The 19,172-nt window shown below is 39.7% G+C and overlaps 1 protein-coding gene across 3 annotated transcripts in view; it reads right to left on the bottom strand.

Moving 5' to 3' along the window:
- The window catches only part of PTPN4 (protein tyrosine phosphatase non-receptor type 4), a 210,180-nt gene extending 191,616 nt beyond the window's left edge, over window positions 1-18,564 (bottom strand). For all 3 annotated transcript variants that reach the window (XM_046658299.1, XM_046658300.1, XM_046658301.1), the window contains exon 1: window positions 18,134-18,564. The gene's annotated coding sequence lies outside the window, so the exon portion shown is untranslated. The remainder of the gene's footprint in view (window positions 1-18,133) is intronic.
- Window positions 18,565-19,172: the final 608 nt, after the last annotated feature.

Raw genomic sequence — 19,172 nt, 5'->3', positions numbered from 1 at the left:
CCCCTCCAAATTACAACCAAAAATAGCAACTGCTTTGCAACCAAAAAAAACTCCTAATAACAGAAATCATCAGGGACCCATAGGAGCCGAACGACAGAGGGCGGAAAGGCTGGAGCCGCCCTCGGGGAAGCTGGAACAGGTTAAGAGAGAACTTCGCTCCCTCCCCTAGAGACTGGGAACGCTGAGGCAGGTGAGGGAAGGAGCGTGGGAGAGGCCACAGGTCCGCAGGATCCAGGACTCCTACCGCCTGTGCAGCTGAAACCCTCTAACAGGGGAAAGCTTTCGGGTGGGGGAACCCCATCAAGCCAGGGCCCTGGGAAACCACAGAGCAAGAGCTGACCGGAATCCACGTCTGCGCACGAGAGAAAGTGACCCCCTCCCCCAACACCCACTGGGCACCGCCATCATGGCTGAAGGCAGAGGGCTCAGAACACACGGCTCTCGACCCCCATATAGTGGTGACAGGCTGTAACTGAAACCGAATAATAGCATCATGAGCAAAAACCACTCTTCTAACCTTCAGCAATTTACAAAAGCTCCAGTCCAAAATGAAAACAATAAAAAATACAAAAGTATGTCCTGAGGACTTGAAAATAGGTAAACTAAGTGAAAATGAATTCAGAATAGCTATCGTCAAAAAAGCTCAATGAGATAAGAGGAAATATAGAGAAACAAGTCAACAAGTTCTGCAGTTACTTCGCAAAAGAGATTGAAACTATAAAAAACAATCAATCAAAAATACTAGAGATTAAAAGTACAATGGATCAGATAAGACAGAATACAGATTCCCTGAATGCCCGCGTAGACACCACAGAGGAGCAAATTAGCATAACTGAAGACAGACAGGCTGAAAGGCTCCAGAGGAAGAAAGACAACTAAGAACTTAAAAAACTAAAGAAAATCTCCGAGAAACAGCGGACTCAATGAGAAAATGCCACTTAAGAATACTCAGAATTCCTGAGGGCATGGAAAAGGAAAATGGAGCAGAAAGTGTGCTCAACGAACTAACAGAAGAAAACTTCCCAACTCTAGGGATTGAGAGAGAAATGTGTGTGGAGTAAGCTTTCAGATCGCCTAGATTTGTCAATGTAAAAAGACCTACTGCTAGGCATATAGAAGTAAAAGTGGCAAAAACGAATGACAAAGAAAGAATACTCAAGGGAGCAAGGCAGAAGAAAATAACCTACAAAGGAACCCCTATCAAACTTTCAGCAGATTTCTCTACAGAAATCTTACAAGCTAGAAGAGATTGAAATGACATATTCAAAACTCTAAAGGATAAAAATCTTCAGCCAAGAATACTCTATCCAGCAAAAACATCCTTCAGATAGGAGGGAGAAATTAAATCTTTTACAGACAGACAAAAGCTAAGGGACTTCATAGCCACAAGACCTCCACTACAAGAAATCCTCAAGAGGGCTCTCATACCTGAAAAAAGAAAAAAGGGAGAAAGGGGTCACAAAACAAAGAGCAGTGAGATAAAAAGAATCAGAACAGGATAGCAAATATTCAACTATAGCATTAGGATAAAGGGAAGTAAATCACTAAAGCAAAAACAATCTTATCATTCTAACCACAAACTCACAACACAGTTGGACTAAGAGATGAAAATAATAATGTAGGGGTGAAGGAGAAAAGGGACTGAATCAGTCTAGGCTAAGTAAGTAAGACACCACCAGAAAACGGACTGTGTTATACATGAGATTCTGAATACAAAGGTAGGGTAGCCACTAAACTAAAAAACAGGACAGAGACACAAAACATAAAATAAGGAAAAAAATCTAAGAAACCCAGCATAAGAAATTGCAGAAGTCAATGGCTAGGCTAAAACACACAGGACAAGAAACAAAGGAAACACAGGAAAACGAGCAACAGAATGACAGCATTAAGCGCTCATGCATCAAGACTCACCCTCAACGAAAACAGATTGAACTCTCCAATAAAAAGACACAGAGTGGCAAAATGGATTAAAGAACAAAATCCAACAATTTGTTGCCTCCAGCAAACACACCTCACCTCCAAGGACAAACACAGGCTCAGAGTGAAGGGGTGGAAGACAATACTCCAAGCTAATAGCAAACAAAAGAAAGTAGGTGTCACAATGCTTATAGCACACAAAACAGACTTCAATAAGGCAGGTAAAGAGAGACGTAGAGAGCCAATATACAATGATCAAAGGGACACTTCATCAAGAAGAAATAATGCTTATAAATATCTATGCACCCCACACAGGAGCACCGAAGTTCATAAAGCAACTATTAACAAACCTAAAAGAAGATATCAAAATTAACACAATAACAGGAGGGGACCTCAACACCCCACTCATATCAATGGACAGATCATCCACGCAGACAACCAACAAAGAAACAGTGGAGCTAACGAAAAGCTAAAACAGTTGGACTTAATAGACATATATAGAACATTCCATCCAAAAACAGGAGAATACACGTTCCTCTCAAGTGCACGTGGAACATTCTCAAGGATAGACCATATGTTGGGAAACAAAGCAAGCCTCTACAAATTTAAAAAAATTGAAATAATAACAAGCATCTTCTCCGATCATAATGCTATAAAGCTAGAAATTAATTACAAGAAAAAACCTGAGAAAGGGACAAAGATGTGGAGACTAAACAATATGCTATTGAACAAGCAATGGATCGTTGAAGAAATTAAAGAAGAAATAAAAAAACTTCTGGAGACAAATGAAAGTGATAACATGCCATACCAACTCATATGGGATACAGCAAAAGCTGTATTAAGAGGAAAATTAATCACAATACAGGCACATCTTAACAAACAAGAAAAATCTCAAATAATCAATCTTAAAATACACCTAACTGTATTAGAGAAAGAAGAACAAACAAAGCCCAAAGTCAGCAGTAGGAGAGAAATAATAAAAATCAGAGCAGAAATACATGCTATTGAGACAAAAAAAGGCAGTAGAAAGGATCAATGAAGCAAAAAGCTGGTTCTTTGAGAAAATAAATAAAATTGAAAAACCCCTAGCCAGACTTACAATGAATAAAAGACAAAGCTCAAATAAACAAAATCAGAAATGAAACAGAAGAAATAACAACAGACTCCGCAGAAATACAACGGAATACAAGAGAATTCTACGAAAAACCACATGCCAAAAAAATGGATAACCTAGAGGAAATGGATAAATACTTAGACTCCTACAATCTCCCAAAGCTCACTCAAGAAGAAGCAGACAATTTGAACAGACCAATCATAAGGAAAGAGATTGAAACAGCAATCAAAAGCATCCCAAAGAATAAAACCCCAGGACCAGATGGCTTTCCTGGGGAATTCTACCAAACTTTCAGAGAGGATTTAATACCTATACTTTTCAAGCTATTCCAAAAAATTAGGCATGATGGAACACTTCCTAACACGTTCTACGAGGCCAAAATCATGCTGATACCAAAGCCTGACAAGGACAGCATGAAAAAGGAGAACTACAGGCCAATATCACTGATGAACATAGATGCAAAAATTCTAAACAAAATTTTGACAACCCGAAATCAGCAATTCATCAAAAAGATCACACATCATGATCAAGTGGGATTCATACCAGGGACACAGGGATGGTTCAACATCCACAAATCAAGCAATGTGATACACCACATCAACAAACTGGGGAATAAAAACCACATGATCATCTCAATAGATGCAGAGAAAGCATTTGACAAGATCCAACAGCCATTTATGATAAAAACTGAACAAAATGGGCATAGAAGAGAACTACGTCAACATAATAAAAGCTATATATGACAACCCAACAGCCAATATCATACTCAATGGGCAAAAACTGAGCACAATCCCCCTGAAAACAGGAACGAGACAAGGATGGCCTCTATCACCACCCATATCCAACATAGTGCTGGGGATTTTGGCCAGAGCAATTAGGCAAGAAAAAGGAATAAAAGGAATCCAAATAGGGAGGGAATCCAAATAGGGAGGGAAGAAGTGAAACTCTTGCTTTTTCAGACAACATAATCTTATATATAGAAAACCCCAAAGAATCCATTGGAAAACTTTTAGAAGTAATCAACAACTACAGCAAACTTGCAGGGTATAAAATCAATTTAAATAAATCAGTAGGATTTCTATACTCTAATAATGAGCTAACAGAAGATGAACTCAAGAACACAATACCATTCACAATCGCAACAAAAAGAATAAAACACCTCTGGGTGAATTCAACTAAGGAAGTGAAAGACCTATACAACAAAAACTACAAGGCTTTCCTGAAAGAAATGGATGATGACATAAAGAGATGGAAAGACATTCCATGTACATGGATTGGAAGAATAAATATAGTTAAAGTATCCATTCTACCTAAAGTAATCTACAGATTGAACGCCATCCCAATCAGAATGCCAATGACATTCTTACAGAAATAGAACAAAGAATCCTAAAATCCATATGGGGCAACAAAAGACCCTGAATTGCTAAAGCAATCCTGAGAAAAAACAACAAAGCTGGAGGCATCACAATCCCTGACTTCAAAACATACTACAAAGCTGCAGTAATCAAAACAGAATGGTACTGGGACAAAAACAGGTGTACAGATCAATGGAACAGAATTGAAAGCCCAGAAATAAAACCACACATCTATGGACAGCTAATCTTCGACAAAGGACCTGAGGGTATACAATGGAGAAAAGAAAGTCTTTTCAACAAATAGTGCTGGGAAAACTGGAAAGCCACATGTAAAAGAATGAAAATTGACCATTCTTTTTCACCATTCACCAAAATAAACTCAAAATGGATCAAAGACCTAAAGCTGAGACCTGAGACCATAAGGCTCCTAGAAGAAAATGTAGGCAGTACACTCTTTGACATCAGTATTAAAAGGATATTTTCAGACGCCATGTCTTCTCAGACAAGGGAAACAATAGAATAAACAAATGGGACTTCATCAGACTAAAGAGATTCTTCAAGGCAAAGGAAAACAGGATTGAATGAAAAAAATAACACACTAACTAGGAAAAAATATTTGCAAGTAATATATCCGACAAAGGCTTAATATCCATAATATATAAAGAACTCACACAACTCAACAACAAAAAATCAAACAATCTGATCAAAAAATGGGCAGGAGACATGAACAGACATTTCTCCAAGAAGATATACGATGGCCAACAGGCACACGAAAAGATGTTCATCATCGCGGATCATGAGGGAAATGCAAATCAAAACTACACTAAGATATCACCTTACACCCATTAGAATGGCAAAAATAACTAAAACAAATAGTAACAAATGTTGGAGAGGTTGTGGAGAAAAAGGAACCCTCATGCACTCCTGGTGGGAATGCAAACTGGTGCAGTGACTAGGGAAAACAGTATGGAGATTTCTCAAAAAATTAAAAATAGAACTAGCATACGATCCAGCTATCACACTACTGGGTATCTATCCAAAGAGCTTGAAGTCAGCAATTCCAGAAGTCCCAACCACCGCAATGTTCACTGCAGCATTATTTACAATACCCAAGATGCGGAAGCAACCTAAGTGCCCATCAACAGATGACTGGATAAAGAAGGTGTGGTATATAGATACAATGGAATAATACTCAGGCATAAAAAAGAAAATCGTCCCATTTGCAACAACATGGATGGACCTTGAGAGAATAATGTTCAGCAAAATAAGCCAGACAGAAAAGGACAATCTCTGTATGACTCCACTCATATGAGAAATTTAAAAATGTAGAGAAAGAAAACAGATTAGTGGCTACCAGGGGAAAGGTGGGGTGGGGTTGGGAACAAAGGGTGAAGGGGTGCACCTACAACACAACTGACAGACAATAATGTAAAACTGAAACTTCACAAGATTGTAACCTATCATTAACTCAATTAGAAAAAAAAGAAATTGAAACTACAAAGAAAAACCAATCAGAAATGTTTGAGATGAAAAACACAAAGAATAAAATAAAGCAAAAGCTGGAGTCCTTGAATAACTGAGTTGATATTAAGGGAGGACAGAATTAGCAATTTGGAGGACAGAAATACAGAAATGCTTCCAACGGAGGAAGAGGGAACTATGGCTAAAAAGGAATGAAGAAATTCTCAGAGGAATATCCGAGTCAACTAAGAAATGCAACATAAGTATTACAGGTATTCCAGAGGGAGAAGAGAGGAAGAAAGGAGCAGAAAGCTTGTTCAAAGAAATAATAGGTGAGTGGCCGGCCCGGTGGCGCAGCGATTAAGTCTACACATTCCACTTCGGTGGCCTGGGGTTCGCTGGTTTGAATCCTGGGTGCCGACATGGCACCGCTTGGCAAGCCATGCAGTGGTATGCATCCCACATATAAAGTAGAGGAAGACGGGCATGGATGTTAGCTCAGAGCCAGTCTTCCTCAGCAAAAAGAGGAGGATTGGCAGCAGATGTTATCTCAGGGCTAATCTTCCTCAAAAAAAAAAAAAAAGAAAGAAAGGAATAATAGGTAAGAACTTCCCAAACCTGGGGAAGGAGCTGGAATTAAAAATAAAAGAAGCTAATAGAACTCCTATATAAAAAGACCTTCTCCAAGGCATATACTAGTAAAACTGGCAAAAGTCCATGACAAAGAAAAAACATTAAGGGCCACAAGACAGAAAAAAACAACTTACAAAGGAACCCCTATCAGGCTTTCAGTGGCTTTCTCAGCAGAAACCTTAGAGGCTAGGAGAGAGTGGAATGATATGTTCAAAATTCTGAAAGATAATGGCTTCCAGCAAAGGATACTCTATCTAGTGAAAACATCCTTCAGATATGAGGGCGAAATAAAAACTTTGCCAGATAAACAAAAGCTGAGGGAGTTCATCTCCACAAGACTACCCTACAAGAAATGATCACGAAGGCCCTCCTACCTAAAAAAAAAGGGGGGGGGGGGGTTTACAAAACCTCAAGCAAGGAAATAAACAGGCAGACAAAATAAGAAAATGGTAGCTATCAGAACAAGTTAGCAAACACTTAATTGTAACATTAAAGATAAACAGAAGGAAAAAATCAAAAATAACTATACTCTCATTTTAACCACAAACTCACAGCACAAAATGGAGTAAGCTGTGACAAAAATAACTTAGAAGGGGAAGAGGAGAGGAATGGAATCTGCTTAGACTAAGGGAAAAAGAGGCTATCAGAAAATGGACAATCTCATCTATGCAATTTTTTATACAAACTTCACGGTAACCACTAAAAATGCAATCAGAACAAAGACACAAATGATAAAAAAAAAGACAAAACTGAGAAAACCATCAGACAGAACTACAAACTGAATGGGTAGTCCAAAATAAACGTTACAAGAAACAATGGAAATACAGAACAACCAGAAAACAAGTGATAAAATGGCAGCATTGAGCCCTCATATAGCAATAATCACTCTAAATATAAATGGATCGAATTCTCCAATCAAAAGACAGAGAGCAGCCGGACAGATTAAAAGGAAAAAGACCCAACAATATGCTGCCTCCAGGAAACACATCTCAGCTGTAAAGACAAACACAATCTCAGAGTGAAGGGATGAAAAACAATACTCCAAGCTAATGGTAAACAACAGAAAGCAGGTCTTGCCATACTAATATCAGACAAAGTCAACTTCAAGATAAAGAAGACAATGAGAGACAAAGGGGGCAGTACATAATAATAAAAGGGACACTCCATCAAAACAATATAACACTTATAAATATATATGTACCCAACACAGGATCACCAAAGTACATAAAGCAACTATTAACAAACCTAAAAGGAGATATTAATAACAACACAATAATAGTAGAGAACCTTAAGATTCCACTTACATCAATGGATAGAACATCAGGACAGAAAGTCAACAAGGATGCAGTGGAACTGAACAAAAAACTAGACCAGATGGACTTAGTAGATATATATAGAACACGCCATCCCCAAACAGAAGAATACACATTCTTCTCAAGTGCACATGGAACATTCTTAAAGACGGACCATATGTTGGGAAACAAGAAGATTGAAATCACATGAAGCATCTTTTGTGACCATAATGCTATGAAACTAGAAAAGCTGGCAAAATGACAAATAAGTGGAGACTAAACAACATGCTACTATACAACAAATGGACCGTTGAAAAAATTACAGGAGAAATCAAAAAACATCCGGCGACAGATGAAAATGAAAATACACCATACCAACTCACACAGGATGCAGCAAAAGCCATCCTAAGAGGGAAATACATAGCAATAAATGTCCAGCTTAACAAACAAGAAAAATCTCAAAGTAGCAATCTTAAACTACACCTAACAGAATTAGAAAAAGAACAAAGCTCAAAGTCAACAGAAGGAGGAAAATAATAAAAATTAAGGCAGAAATAAATGAAACTGAAACCAAAAAAAAAAAAAAAGAGTAGAAAGGATCAATGAAACTAAGAGCTGGTTCTTTGAGAGGATAAACAAAATTGACAAACTTTACCCAGACTCACTAAGGAATAGAGATAGAAGGCTCAAATAAATAAAATTAGAAATGAAAGAGGAGAAATTACAAAAAATACCACAAAAATACAAAGGATTATAAAAGAATACTATGAAAAACTATATGCCAAGAAATTGGATAACCTAGGAAAAATGGATAAATACATAGACTCACACAACCTCCCAAAACTGAATCAAGAAGAAACAGAGAATCTGAATAGACCAATCACAAAGAGATTGAAACAGTAATCAAAAACCTCACAAAAAACAAAAGTCCAGGACTAGATGGCTTCTCTGGAGAATTCTACCAAACAAAGAAAATTTAATACCTACCCTTCTCAAAATATTCCAAAAAGTTGAAGGAGACGGAACACTTCCTAACACACTTTATGAAGCCAACATCACCTTCATCCCAAAGCCAGACAAGGACAACACAAAGAAGGAAAATTACAGGCCAATATCACTGATGAACACAGATGCAAAAATCCTCAACAAAACATGAGCAAACTGAGTACAGCAACGCATTAAAAACATTATATACCATGATCAAGTGGGACTTATACCAGGAACACAGGAATGGTTCAACATCTACAAAACAATCCATGTGATACACCACATTAACAAAATGAGGAACAAAAACCACATAATCATCTCAACTGATGCAGAGAAAGCATTTGACAAGATCCAATATCCATTTATGATAAAAGCCCTCAATAAAATGGGTATAGAAGGAAAGTACCTCAACATAATAAAGCCCAGATATGATAAACCCACGGCCAACATCATATTCAACAGCGGAAAACTGTAACCCACCCCTGCAAGAAGAGGAAGACGACAAGGGTGCCCACTCTCACCACTCTTAGTCAAAACACAGTACTGGAGGTTTTGGCTGAGCAATTAGGCAAGAAACAGAAATAAAGGGTATCCAAATTGGCAATGAAGAAGTGAAACTCTCACTGTTTGCAGATGACATGATTTTATATAAAGAAAACCCTAAAGAATCTACCAGAAAACTATTAAAAATAATCAACTACAGTAAAGTTGCAGGGTACAAAATCAATTTACAAAAATCAGTGGTATTTCTATATATTAACAACAAACAAACAGAAAGAGAATTCAAGAATACGATCCCACATACAATATTGATAAAAAGAATAAAATATCTAGGAATAAATTTAACCAAGGAGGTGAAACACCCATAAAATGAAAACTATAAGACGTTATTGAGGGCCAGGCCTGTGGCTGAATGGTTAAGTTTGCACGCTCCACTTCGGTGGCCCAGGGTTTTGCCAGTTCGGATCCTGGGAGCAGACATGACACTACTCATCAGGCCATGCTGAGGCATCATGGACTTGACTGCATGCCCTGAGGACCCCAAACCATAGGCCTCAGAGGTGGCAGGCAAGGGATAACTAGCCTGGGATTGGGAGACTGGCACATACAAGGAGACTGAGCAAATAAGTAAATATAATGAGGAAAATGGGAGCCAATTTCTCACTGCTGGAAAAGGGATTTACAAATACACAAAGAAGGAAGCTAGAAAGACCCCTGAAGTGTTGTACTGGAATTGGATGTATTAATGTGAACTTTTTAAATACATACACATAGTTAGATATAGAAAGAAATACAGATGTGCACACATATACATGTATTTCCTAGTTCTGTCCACCCTAGAAGTGATGACATCCTAGCAGAAATGAGCACATTAAGCATCCAAATCTTGGTTTCTAAATACTTCTTCCACTAAAAGAAATCAAGATTCCTAGAAAAATACGTGGTTCCAGAGCTGGGGCAGGAAAAGTACAAAATGAGTCTGAACAACTTGTTGTGCCAGAAAGTAAAGAAATAGTCAAAGGACGGGGATGTGTCAAAAGCCACAGGAGCTATCTTGAAGGGGCTCCCACTAGCCAAATCTAGGACAATTTGCCCACCAAAATAAAATTTTATATGATAATAACTAACAAAACCCACTAAAGAGGAACAGAAATCCATGAGTACAAATTGAAGTAAATGAATGAATGAATAAATGCATTAGGAAGAAGAGAAACACCTGTTTTCAATAGGAAATCAACTAATAAATGCAGATGGCAACCTTTATAGTACTGTTTGACTCAGGCAGGAGTCATCAGTAGACCCAAAAGCTGCTGGGCAGAGTTTGAGGAGGAACAGCATATTGGCACAGTCTTGGAAATCTTCCCACAAAAGAGTTACCAATTACAAAAGGAAAAATGATGACTTTATGGTAGAGAAACCTAGCAGACATGAACTTAACAAAGTGTTCAAGGTCAAACACCACCAGTGATGGGACAATACTGTATGCCACCGAGTGACACTAAGAAAAGCACACCATTTCTATGGTATTCCTGCCAATAATGCATTCATTCTGCACATGAGCAACAACCGGATGAACCAAAGTTAAGGGACATCCACAGAATAAAAAAAGTCAAGGTCATAAAACAAGAGAAATATTGACAAACTGTTCCAAACTGAAGAAGACTAAAGAGACATGACGATTACATGCAATGTGTGATCCTGAATTGGATCCTGGACCAAAAAGGAGAGACACTTTCGAGACAGTTGGAAAAATCTGAATCTGGGGATGTGAAGACAGTGTTTTATCAATGTTGATTTCCTGGTTTGGAAGTTATGTAAGAGCCCGTCCATGTTTTGGTAAAACACACTATATGACTTAGGAGTGATAGACATCATGTCTGCAACTTGCTCTCAAATGGTTCAGAAAAAGTCTAATGAAACTAGAAATGGTGCATTCCTCTGAAATGGCTGGAAGTAGGGATGAAAATGAGGGATCAGAAATGATATTAGGTAGTTTCACTGAAATTTCAGAATCCAATAAGATACAGCAGAAAGAGGGAAAGGATCAAAGACAACATCAAGGTTCCTTCGTTGGGGATCTGCAAGGGAAGGCCTCACTGAGTCCACTACAGTGAGCCAAGCATAACAAGACACTGCAGGCTGATCTTGTGTACACACACAGTATATATGTAGTACAATGTTAAAAACTGGCTAAAGTTCATGTTTAGGGACGGGGGCTTATGGGAAATCTCTGCACCTTCCCCTCAATTTTGCTGTGAATCCAGAAGTGCTCTAAAAAAGTAAATCTTACTAAAAAAAATTTTTTAAGCTGCAAGACTAGTTCATGGAAAAGGAAATTGGTTGAAGGAGATTAGTGAGCTCTCTGTGCTGTTACTGCAGCTTTTCTGTAGGTTTCAAATTATTTCAAAATAAATAAATTTTAAAAATTCAATGAGAACTCATGACAAACTTGGTGCCTAGCAAAAATGCCTGGCTCACTACAGGTACAGGACAAAAATTATTTGGCCTTCCCTTCCCAGTTGCCCAAAGAAGAAAGCTTAGCATTATCATCAACTCTTTTCCTCTTTCCCTTATATCAAATGGACTCTCAGTTCCAGAGAAACTACCTAATCAGTTGTCAGTTCTAGTCCCAGATCCTCATCTTTATGTCCCCCTTTCTCCATTTCTGGCTCTTATTATCTCTCACCTGGACCACCGCAAGAACATCCTAACTGGTCTCCCTCTGCTCCATTTCTAACCACATCTTTGTACCAATCTTACATCCTCGCGTCATTACCTAGAAGTCAAGAGGTACCTTTCAAAATTCACATCTAATCTTATCATTCCCTTATTTAAATATGTGTAATTGCTCCCCAATGTAAATACTGATTTCCCAAGAGGCAGACTAAACACTTGTGTAGGGCACTAGCAGTGCAGGAGCACCACAAAGATATTTCTCTCTCACACACAAACACACACAACAATAAAGTAATAAATATTGGGGGGAGGGGAAGGGAAGAGAGGGGAGGAAAGAGGGAAATTCTGACTTGACCTCTTCTGTGCTTCCTTTAGGACTTGGTATAGGTTTTATTTCTGATTACATAATGGGAATGCCAGGAGTGAGTGGGGACCACAAACTTTCCAATACTTAGAGCCTCTAAAACAGTGCTTTTCCCAATCCTTTTCCCAACTTGGCACCAAAGAAAATAGTGATTCTTTTTAGCAAACTGGGACAACCCAAGGAGACTATTCAAGGTCAAAAGAAACCACTGTGGGGGATCCAATATGCCCCAGTTCCTTAGGCTGACAGCACAATGGCCAACCATTCATGGCACACCAGTGGGGAAGCTCTATTCTAAAGGTCTTAATATGAGCCCAGACAAGGATCCTCACAAGGTTTCATCTCTTACCATGGTCAACACACACGTACAGGCACACAGATTCACACACAAAATCAGACACCAACACTTATCCCATAGACAAAGACAGACACATACAAGACAACTTGCATTTCTCCAAACACACTAATGCATCCTTTCATACTTCTTTTTGTACACGCTGTTCTCTCTACCCAGATCAATTCCAATCCATCCTTCAAGACACTGTTCAAATGTCACTTCTCATTTCCCCAAGATCTTATTACACTTGTCACTCTGAATTCTGTTTGTTGACATGTGTTACCACCCTAGAATTTGAGCTCAAGGAAAAGAATCATGTCTCATTTACCTGTACACCACTGATCCCTATAACAGCATTCAAATGTTTAATTAACATATAAATGAATGTTCACTACATCATTCCCCAATAAACCAAATTTTTTCAAAATACATTAATTAAAACAACGAGGTACAATTTTACAACCCAATTAGTATTTTTTTCCAAAACAAGAACACCCACTGTTCTCTTTAAAGAGAGAGATCTGGCACAGGAATATTCAGACCACCAGACCATTATCCCAGTCCTACGATACTCACTGCAGATTTCAACAGTGGAAAGTTTAGAACAACCAAAATGTTTAACAAAAGGTAAATGACTAAATCAATCACCTGGCTGATAAATCATCTGAATGTCTAAGCAATTGTTTAAATTATACTCATGACAATGGAAACGGGAAAATAATATCAGCTACCGTTTACTGATCATCTCTTTTATTTAAAGAATCATGCTGGATGTTTTATATATATTATCCTAATCCTCACAATTCAAGGCCAAGTATTATTTTCCTAATTTCACAGACAAGGAAGTAGGCTCAGAGGTTATATAATTCATCCAAGTTTCTTGAGACCAGATTCCAACTCAGATCTGACTCCCAAGTCTGTCACCTTTTCCCTACATTGCACTGCCTCTATTACACAATGCTTCCAATATATCAAACTCAAAATTCTATCTATACCACACAACTTTATAAAAAAATCCAGACAGTTGCCAGAAAGGAAACAAAAATATCTATTAGAGTGGTGATTGAGGGTGAATGCTGTTATAGTATTTATCATTTTTTCAAATTAGTAACTTTTTAAAGTAGAATCGCTGAGCAATGTACTAAACTCATGAGGCAATACAAAGGAAACAACTCTCATTTTCCATTTTTTTACATTTTCATTAAGAACACAGAGTAGGTAATATATAAAAACTTAAGAAAGATGTACTCAACTAACTGTACCTAAACAATCATATATTAACCCCAGGGTTCCTATTACGAGGATTCAAAACCTGATCATTATAACTGTTAGTCAGCCTTCTTGCAGAAAAAGGTGAATTCTGAGGAAGACTTAAAGAGGAGACACATGGATTTGAAGGCAAGAATGTTGTAAGTGAGGAAAGAAGGGCAGAGGCAGAAACAAGAAAGTTTTCTTTTCAAGCAAAAATGAGAGAGTTAGTGAGATGTGGTTGGTAGAAAGCCTTCAAGGCCAAGCAGATACGTTTGGAATTAATTTGATAAGCAGCAGGAACTGTAATTCTGAAATGGGAAGGTGGCATGCTGAAATACAGTCTTTAAAGATCCAAACTTTGTTCCAAGGTAAAATACTGCCTTTGGTTACACAAAGCCTTTGCCAAACAATTAGGGGGAAATAATCCATTATCCTTTATGTGTGCTTTACACATATGCTTCTCAAAAGAAAAACTGACTAAACAAGCAGCTTTATAAGAGGCAAGTATATGGGGGGGGTACTTTCGGATATAATGCTTGTGAATATTAAATACCACTGTACATTTTAGTAAGAACCATAGAACTTCAGAGCAAGAAAGGATGCTGGAGATAATCTTTTATTGACAACCTCTTCATTTTCACAACGGATTAAATTGAGGCTCAAGAACTAAAGAACTTGCCTAACATCACATATAAGCAAGTGGAAGAATTCAATACTAAAACTAGATTTTCCAGGCAGCAAGATCTAAAGCCATGCTGTCCAATATTGCAGCTACTAGCAACACCTGGTTATTTAAATTTAAACTGGTTAAAATCAAATACAATTTTAAATTCGTTCCTCGGGCACAATAGTCACATTTTGAGCGCTCCATGCCACACATGGTTAATGGCTACCATACCTGACAGTGCAGAAAGAGAGTATTTCCATCACCGCAGAAAGTTTAATTGTACGGCATGATCCAAAGAATAAGCTTCAGAGTCAGATGGACCTAGTGTGAATCCTGCTCAGTAGCAGTGTGATCCCAAACAAGTTATTTAATTTCTCTTTGCCCCCATTTCGTGGGGAGAGGAGAAGCAGGGGATCAGTAACACCTACCTCACAAAGGGATCTTGAGGATGATGTGGAGTAACGGGAAAATCCCCTTTACACTGTCTGGCACATAATAGACAATAAACACTTCCCTTCTGGATCCTTTTTTCTTTCTACTCCTCTATATAACCCTCCCGTTAAAAGGTACAAACACAGTAACTCTCCCAAATTACTATCTTCCCCTCAAGATAATCCACAGCACCTCATTTTCATTCTATTCCTACAGATTTCTTCTAATACTTGTACCTCTCTTCCAGTGTTTCTACTTAGGAGTAATGAAATGAAAAATGAATGTGCGGGGAAATGCCTCTAACGAAATGAAAGAGAATGTAATAAATTTCCCATTTCCCATCCTATTTTAAACAGGACTATACTGACTGATCATGCAAAGGAAAGGAAATAAATTACACTGTTCCTAGATACTGTACTTCCACGCCCATAAAGAAGATTCTACAGTACTTCTACACTACATTCCTTCTCACCATTTGTACTAACTGAATATTAAATAAAGAAATAACACCTTCCTCCTACAGTACTTTCCCAGAAAACAATAACAAGGATTTCTAGAATGCTAAACTAATCTTCGAGGTTTCACAGCTTAATCTAGTAAATGGACAAATTTAACAAATCTAGACTACAGCATATTAAAAACTTCATAACGTGCACGTTATTACCCAAAAAACCAATAAAATTCAACTCAGTTTGTAACCAGTGAATTTCTGCCAATATTATATTTTATTTAGGAGCAACAATTCATATTTAGCTACATTAAATCACATAGACTTGCCATTTCTAGTGAGGGCACCAATTTTATATTCCTAATAACTAACATAAAGAATTAAAGCAGAACTTTTAAACATTTGTCTTTAAACATGCCCCAAACAAGATTTCTACATATTTTTTAGAGCTGTCTTGTTTAAAACTGACCATATTAACTCTCAAAAGGTGAAAAAAAAAGTTCTCAATAACAGCGTCTCCTTAAAATTATCTAGTAGTCTCTTACTTTGTTCCTTAAAGATAATTTACTCAAAAACATGACCACTGATGTCCCTTACAGTGTTTAGAATAAGTCGTAAATAAATACTAAATAGACAACACAGCACATTGTACTGTCACTTTACAACTGAAATTAATTACGTTTAATAGAAAAACTAAAATATTTTGAGTATACAAATCAGAGTTTAATAATAGTCTACGGGGGGGGTCACGTAAGTAAAAAAAAAAAAAAAGAAAGAAAAAAGTTTTATTATTGTCCCACATAAAGTACTTTATACATTTTAAAAAGTTAGGCTTCTATGCCTGAACTGATGAAATCTAATTTGTGAGAGTCTATAATTTTTTAAAGTCTTTCAATAATAATGAAGTGTACATTGGTCACAGTAGAATAGCTCAAATGAATTTTCCTGAGGCTGCATTCTAAGTACATCTGACCCAGAAAGTATTTTTAGCAAATGTGTTCAATCAATGCTGGTTTTATGCCTAGCCTAAATTAGAAATTGGGTGTCATGAATTTAAAGTAACAATGTTACTAGGGACATTTTTAAAGACATTTAATTAGAACATAAGAAAAATCCACAAGTTTGAAACAATTCAATACCCACAGCCTAGAAGCTAAGCAGGTTAGAAAAACAGGTAATATGAAAGTCACATCCTCATCCATTGCCGCTTTTGAGGAACCTACAATTTTCTAACTTAATAAACTTTAAGCTACTCAATTAATGTTAATAAAAACTGTAAAACAGTGATGGCCCCTTGCGTTTTCAAAATCTCTCACCAAATGTTTAAAACAGATTAGCTAAACCATAAATATTCCCGTGTACAAAAAAGACCATGTTTCTTATAAACCACTCAAGATCATGAATATTATGGGACCATGTACAAGTTTGAACGCAAAACAGTAACAAAGATACGTGTGCCATAAAAAAAAAGATACAGAAAAATCGCTTTTGTGGTAACTGGAGCCTAAATTTATTCTGACAAAAAATAGTGGGGTCTACAAAATGACTGCAACTCTCTTTTACCACGAGTTAGTGAAGAAGTTCCATGCAACACACCAACTTTTGCCTACAAAAAGTCTTTTTACAAAAAATCTATAGGTTGAATTTATATTCATCAAATGCAAGATTTAACTGATATATCTAGCTCTGTTCCATTAAGCACACTTTGGGCTCTGAATAATCACATACTTTAAGGTCATCTTCTCCCCTCTTCAAAAATGAAAATCTTTTTCTCTGTCACTTTAGGGTTAAAAAATCAGGACAAAAAAATGTGCTGGCTTTTACCGTTCCACAGTCTTCTTTTTACTCAAATCGTCTTTTACAAGTTGGATACAGTGGCTTGGGGCGGGGGTGGGGGGGGCGGGCGGGTTCCACCATAAACATGTTTTAAACTGTACTGTTTCAATTGGGCCCCAAAGCTGGTCACAGAAACCTAACATTACTCCATTCTCTGATTCGAAAAGCAGGTTATATATTGCAAATATACAGGTTCTCCTAGAACAAGCGCTTGAAAATCCTACAAATCGTCCTTCAACATAGTGCTGTCACTAAATGCAACGCCAGACATGAAACCTCCCATTCTAAGTTTCGCAGAAACATCTATACATAAATCCGTGCAACTGTAAACTGTTCCATTTTAAGGAAAACTTGGGACATGCATCGGTACGACTACTTAGCTGCATCTCAACTTTTTTTGGCCCAACCACAGGTTCTTAAATGCAAGTATACACCGGCAGAATCCTAAGAGGCTGAAAACTTTAATGGCAGGGTCAGCCTGCTCGAAGAGCACGCAGGAAGCGCTCATAGGAGCCAATTAAAAAAAATTTAAAAAGGAACCCCACCAGCAATGAAAACTCAAGATTCTCAAGCCTCACCTCGAGTCTAGGTACCGCGGAACATCCCATCTCCGCACCCACGACCGCCCGCCCTCCTTTCGCTCACCCGTAGCGGAGATTCCAACTGTGTCCCCAGGAGCCCCGGGAGCAGAGGTCCCGGGAAGGGGAGGAGGGTGGTCGGAGCATCATCTCTTCCCTCCTTTTTCATCCACCCTGTACCTCGGCTGCCCGACCGGCTCCCTCCCCCAGCCCACACGCCCCAGGAGCAGCCCCGCGTCCCACGCGCAGGGCCGAGAGGCCGGCGGGGACCGCGAACCTCTTACCTCCGTGTCACAGCCGCGTCCTCTCGGCTGGAGAAGAGCCTCGCGGCCCCGCGCTGCTCCACGGTCCCTCAGCGCCCCGCCAGCAGCCGCCGCCGCAGCGGCCGCGCCACGGCCCCGAGCCGCCAGCAGCGCCTCATGCTGCGGGGCCGCCGCGGGCCGCACCGCCGGGAGCGGGGAGGCGGCAGCCGGCGCGCCCGCGGGATGAGCTAATCCACACCCGCAAAGCGCCGCGGGGAGGGCAGGCCCGGCCGAACCTCCGAGCCCTCGGCCAAGACCGGGGTCTCCCTCCCCGGCTCCGGGCCGGAGTCCGCCCCTGGGCCCCCGAGTCCTGAGAGAACAATGTGGGCGCCGCAAGGCGCGGGAAAGCGCGGCGGGGCGGGCGAGCCGGGACAGCGTCTGTTTCCGAGAGCGCAGGCGGAGCTCAAGCCCCGCCGCCGCCTCCTCCTCTTCCTCCTCCTCCTCCTCCTCCTCCCCCGTCACCTCCTCCTCCCCCCTCAAGCACACCCGGTCTCCCAGGCCACCGCATAGCAACCGAACATGGCGGCTGCGCAGACGCCGCCAGTCAGCAGTCCGGAGCCGCGGCGGCCGCAACAGGAGGCGATCTCGCGAGAGGCGAAGGCGCACCCCTTCCCCGCGAGCGCAGGCTGCAGAGGTTGCACCAGCTCGGGGGGGGGGGGGCAAGGGGGGGGGGGGACGCGCAGGTGCGACGGAGGCGGACCTGGGTAGGTGGGGAGGCAGGGCTGGAGGAGAGGGCGGGTCGCTGTGGCTCCGCCCCGTGGCCCCGCGGCGATTGGTCACTTGAACTGCGACCCCTGCTGGACCTACTGACCTAAGGGACCGGACGGAGGGGCGAGAAACCTAAGTTTTAAAGGGGAAAAGCAGACCTCTTGGCTCCAGGTCGTTTCAACTTCAGTGCTAATAGAGGACGTAGGTTTTAGGATGCAGTTTTGAATCATTTCCTCTCCTAAATATAGACTCTAAAACAAAGAACAAACAGCGTTCAGTCATAAAACAAACGTTTGGGTGCCTTGTGTGTGCC

The sequence above is a fragment of the Equus quagga genome, chromosome 4 (assembly GCF_021613505.1).
Source record: "Equus quagga isolate Etosha38 chromosome 4, UCLA_HA_Equagga_1.0, whole genome shotgun sequence".
Taxonomy (NCBI): domain Eukaryota; kingdom Metazoa; phylum Chordata; class Mammalia; order Perissodactyla; family Equidae; genus Equus; species Equus quagga.
The sequence above is the reverse complement of the archived record's forward strand: the minus strand, read 5'-3'. Positions and strand labels throughout refer to the sequence as shown.